Genomic DNA, 5,617 nt, shown 5'->3' with positions numbered 1-5,617 from the left:
TTTCCGAAGCTGGTTTCTGTCATTTACTGTAGTTTGTATCACCCTAATGTAAATTCAAGAGTTTGTTTTTAAAATAAGTTTGTTTTTAGTTAGTTATTTAATGCTCTAAAAACGGTGGTGTGACGTCGTGATTCACAGCTATCTGAGCCGAGGAGCCACTGAATCTTCGGAGGACTGAGGAGATTGGAACTTTACATTTAATCTCTAAATTTCTATAATTTCACACGGACATAATGGGTTGTTCTGCAGTACATTGTGCTAACCGATCTGGCATTTCCAATCGATCTTTGAATTTTTTTCAGTAAGTTAAATTTATAAGCTATTTAATTAGTAAATAAATGTAATGGGCTAGCTAACGTTAGCTAAAAGACAACAAGCCTCGTTAATAGCCATGTTAATAGCTAGCAGGTGATCGTTAGCTAGAAGTTACCAATTATTTTTGTATTATGCCTATTCTAAATTAAGGTTAAACATGATGTAAGTTAGGCTATAACATATCGTCTAGGTTTAACAAGCAAAGGTTGTACTGTACTTGGACTTGCGATTGATTACGGTATGCGCATTCTGCGAGGGAGAGTGAGGGCGGGGCACAGGGGTGGGGCCGTTGATTTCGCGGCTTTAGGGCTTTACTTCCTTCTCGCTACTGCTCATAACTACTGCGCAGAACTGGTCCCAAGATCGCTATCTGCGCAGACGCAAGTCCAAGATGTCAGCGCCGTATCAGGACACTGGTGGCTTCATTTTTCACCAATGGAAAAGAGCGAAAGGGCGTCGTCCATTATATATACAGTCTATGGTACAAACACAGAACAATACATACAGATAGACACACAATACAACAGATACACATAGATACAATTCAAACAAAAGTGTCTAGATGTGGCTTGAAAATGTCACTGGAGGTGAGTATTGCTACATTTAAGAAGACTGGCAGTTAGTGTTTGGGATTGGAATGGTGAGGTAACTAAGCTGCTGAATTTGGCTCCAAAGGTAGTGATGTAGAACATAGTTGTGCACAAACATAGTTGTGCTAAGCCTTTCCCATTTTTTACTTCAGAATGTAGGATGAATACCAAACACAAACCTTAATGAATTCTTAAAATCATAAACCTTAACCAGAGCTGTCTTTCCACCAAAAACTGGAACAGTATTTCCAAACCAGATTAGTCTTTCTAAACCGGAAGTCTTTCCAAACTGGAACAGTCTCTCCAAACTAGATCAGTCTTTCTAAACTGGCACAATCTTTCCAAACAGGAACAATATTTCCATACCAGATCAGTCTCTATAAATTGGAAGTCTTTCCAAATTGGAACAGTATTACCAAACCGGAACAATCTTCCCAAACCAGAGCAGATCTTTAAATCAGATGTGTCTTCCCAACCATTTTGCGGAATGAAGTTGCGATACAAAACTCCCAAAATGAATAAAACATGACCTAGTCTGAATCATTTAACCGATTCACTATCAAATCTCGTCTTGCCCAGGTTTGAATAATGGAGATTGGTCCAGTAGTAAAGGTCACAGGATATTACCTTTCATTTTCAGCTTTAATGTGTTTTCCTCAGTGTAATACACTTCTGTGTGTGTGTGAGCAGGTATGTGTGTGAGCATGCGTGTGACTTGATCCATGCCGTGCAGTTTAAAACATATCAATTCGGGGGGGAAATTATATGCTAGTGCATATTCCCCTAGCCTGCTAGTATTATGTGTGGTTAACATGTTAATGCTTCATGTTGTTATTAATCAGTTCAGGCCATTCAGACTGTTGGCCAGGCAGAAACATTACACCCTGGCACCATACATCTTCCACAGTTTTACAGCAGCAGCCTCCCTATTTGCACCCAATTAAACAATCAATGGCTAAAATTAGAACTTACTGCAATTAGCTAATTACACAAGCACAGTGATTAGGCTGTGAAACAAACAATGGGACGTGACTTGGACCACGTCACAGTCGATTAACTCACCATTCACTAGCCGTATTTATCCTGACAGGACAGGCACCCGTGACAGTTGCTCTGTCACCTAAAACAGGTGTCACATATCAGCTAATTGCAACGAGGAATCCCAGTCTGCGGTGGATATCCTAGATGCCAAATGCAGAGTTACTGGCAGTGATGATGTGCCATAATATTGACAGACACGACTGAGAGGGAAGGCCTGGAGTTAAATAGCAATGGCCGGTCAGGATAGCAGTGGCCTGTGGTGTCTCTGTGTTAGCTGTTAGCAGTGGCCTGTGATGTCTTTGTGTTAGCTGTTAGCAGTGGCCTGTGGTGTCTCTGTGTTAGCTGTTAGCAGTGGCCTGTGGTGTCTCTGTGTTAGCTGTTAGCAGTGGCCTGTGGTGTCTCTGTGTTAGCTGTTAGCATTGGCCTGTTGGTGAGGAAAAGCTACACAGCGGTCCAACCAGCAGGTGGCTGACAGGTAATTTGGAGCTAATTTATTTGCCTGTTTAAAATATGTGACAGTTTGGGGCGGCGGGGTGTGGGGTTGTAGTTCACTTCTGGACATCTTGTAAAAGTGTCACCGAGGCAGATTGCCTTGACGGTTTCTTGGGGGGGGGGGGGGGGGGGGGGTGTGAGGGGGTTGGGCAGGGAGAGAAAGAGGGCGGGGAGAGAACAAGATTGCCTCCGGTCAAACTCGTGCCAGATTGAGGCTGCTAGGAAAAGACTATGTAAAATATGAATTTACGGTCTGGTTGTGGACGTCTAGATTCTTTACCGACTGTGACTTCTCGCAGGTCTACCTCCACACTTCATCACAGCAGGGGAAGGCAAGCCTCTCATCGTGGCAGAGGTGAGCTGAAAAGAGAAACAAAACAGATGCTAGGCTGGGCCCCAGTTCCCCGCCACTTAGTCCACTGAAGATGTGAAGATACACTGTGCGATGCTGTATAATCATCCGGCTTGCGGATGACGAGAAATTCTCTGGCATCACCTGAAAAAAATGAACAATGAAGTAATGTTCCTTTTGAGTGTGTTCGGGTTCATTTTTCGCCATATGGCTCCTTAGCCACTGTATTAATAGGGTGCACACTGTCATGAAAAAGTGATCGAAATCCCCAACCAGCAGGGTGGGCGCAGTCGTTTTGAACCTGTGACAACAGCATTGCCGCCCAGTGCATATATCTATCTTTCTAGTTCTCTAATGTCTCCGTCCCTCCCTCCCTTCTCTCCTCAGACCGTACCATCTGTCTTTTCCCTTCGCTGGCTTGTCCTATCAGTAGTGGCCTGCATGTATTATTTTCTCCTCTTCAATGTTCATCTGTTCTCTTCACAGCCCCTCCTGGACTGGATATCCAATACAAGACCCCTCCAATCAGGCTCTGTGGGAGACCCTTTAGACCAGGCCGTTCAGAATCCAAATCCTCTTTAATCTTTAAGTGCGTCACCGTGAACCCACATTGTTACTCTATGTAACAGTGGAGCTAGTGGTAGACAGCATGTAGGGACAGAATACACACCATCAACAGGAAGTTGACATACAATGGGCTGTTAGCATAAGATCATGAGCATTGCGTTTACACATAGATTTGGATATACAGTTGATTGAGTAGTGAGTTGATAAAGGGGCAAGAGCACCCATCTTTGTGGCTCTCCAGTGTTAAGGAATGAATATTCACCTTGTTTGTCATGTTGTCCCAGGTGTGTGAATGCATGTGTGTGTTAACTGATACCTGAGGATATTTTGATATGTGTAAGATGTTATATGAGTATGTTCTTTTGACAGTGAAATCCAAACTATAATTCAAAATCATGCCTCATGCCTTAGTCTCATTAGAGAACTAAGATTGGAAACAAACTCAAATGCTTTCCTTCAAGTCTGGTACAGGTTAAGATGACAACACTGGAATACAAAACTACATTCACACTCTATTGCTCTCTGTCATGCACACACACACACACACACACACACACACAGTGATGGCATGAATAACAAAATACAATCACTAACTGAAAACTGTAACAACATAAAATACAAGATAATTTTGCTTGATTCAATTGCAGGTGTTTTGCATGGACTACAGTGGCCCAGCAGAATCAGCCAAGTCAGTTGTTTTACAAACATATCTAGCCCAGTGCTCTTTCCGGAAAAACCTTCTCCTCTATCTTTCCCCACTGTCTCTGTCTTTTAAAGCAAGAAAACTTCCTGAAATATAAAAAAATAAAATAATACTGGTTGTCAACACCATGTTTGGTACCAGTAAAAATCATTCTTTGCTATCATAATAATGACAAGAAGAGGGAAAACAATTATCTAAAAAATATAATATCTAATAGTGTGCATAGAATTTCACATTTGTACAGCATATGTCATATTGAAACCGATGTCAACGTGCTACTGCTAACAGTTCCACTTACTCCACTGTCTTGCCTCAGCCTGAATGCAAGCCTGTGGTCCTCTGCTTGATGCAACACACGTGACCACCCTCGCTGACAGCGTTCCAACCATTTAAGTTGTGCTAATTGGATAGCCCCATAGGTGTAATTTCAAGATAGCTGTGGAGTGAGTTTAGGGTATATTCTTAACTCCATTATTTGCTTTAGTTATATGAACTCTGGACAAAATAACCAAAATGGAAATTGACACATACACAGATTTACTGAGCTATCAAAATCAGGACACCTGAGTCAAAAAGGGGACACCAATTAATTACCATTAACTTAAACCATGACTCTTAAACATAATTTTAACCCTAACCCTGTTTGTATGTTTTGCCCTAAACTTAATACTTAAGGCAAAACATTTTTTTTCAAAATGTGGACAGGAAAAAAATACATTTGTTGCCTTTTTCTGATTTAACCACAGTGAAAACCACACACCTTGAATGACAGAAAACATTTCAGAAACATTGTCAGAAAGGTCAATGTCCCAGATTTCATTCTGATATGAGACAACCATTTAGATCCAAGACAGGAAGTGAGAGTTCCCTTCGTATAATGTGAAACACATTGCATGAAGTAAGTATTCCTTCTCAAATATAATCAATTCAAAGTTCTCAGTGGAATTATGGGAATCTCAGGACCCAGAACATTTACAGTAAAAGTGAACAGCAAGCGGCTGCCTACACTATATCTCCCGACAGCAAGCCAAGGTAAAGCTGTTCATTATTAGCTGCAGCAAGAGGGCCTTCAACATTACAAGAAGAGTGTATTATCCAGGCAATTCCACTTCACTGTGTGGAACAGAGCCGAGGAGGAAGTTCACTGGACTTTCACACCCCGTTGCATCTCTCTCTTTTACTGTCTCTGTCTCTCAGTCTCTCTCCCATTGTACAGCTCAATAAGACCAGCTAGGTCCTATAGGTTTTGTATAAATAATGCAGATATTCTAGCATTGGCGAGCCTCTGTATAAGAACCTTCAGAATATGTTTTTTTCTCTGGTAGGCTAAAATGAAACAAAAAGACAGCACTTTACACATTTATTTCTTAATAATGTCCGGACACACGTCCAACTCATTCATTTCATTCATTCGTAGTAACTTTTGGGGATTTCATCAACACTATAGATGACATGCCACAATCAAACAGCAGTTTTTGCCATAGTAAATTAAACTTGCCTCAGGGCCCACTATTAATTATCTGGTTTGTTTCCTAAAAGTTATGTAAGACAAATAGG

At 41.4% G+C, this 5,617-nt stretch overlaps 1 long non-coding RNA gene across 1 annotated transcript; it reads left to right on the top strand.

Moving 5' to 3' along the window:
* The first annotated feature begins 2,158 nt into the window (after positions 1–2,158).
* LOC109616504 lies at positions 2,159–3,482 on the top strand. Its single transcript, XR_002197641.3, has 3 exons — positions 2,159–2,421; positions 2,738–2,793; positions 3,277–3,482. It is a non-coding gene; the product is annotated as an uncharacterized LOC109616504 (long non-coding RNA).
* The last annotated feature ends 2,135 nt before the right edge of the window (positions 3,483–5,617 follow it).

Source organism: Esox lucius, chromosome 13 (assembly GCF_011004845.1).
Source record: "Esox lucius isolate fEsoLuc1 chromosome 13, fEsoLuc1.pri, whole genome shotgun sequence".
Lineage (NCBI taxonomy): Eukaryota > Metazoa > Chordata > Actinopteri > Esociformes > Esocidae > Esox > Esox lucius.
Note: the sequence above shows the minus strand (reverse complement) of the source record. Positions and strands in the feature narration are given on the sequence as shown.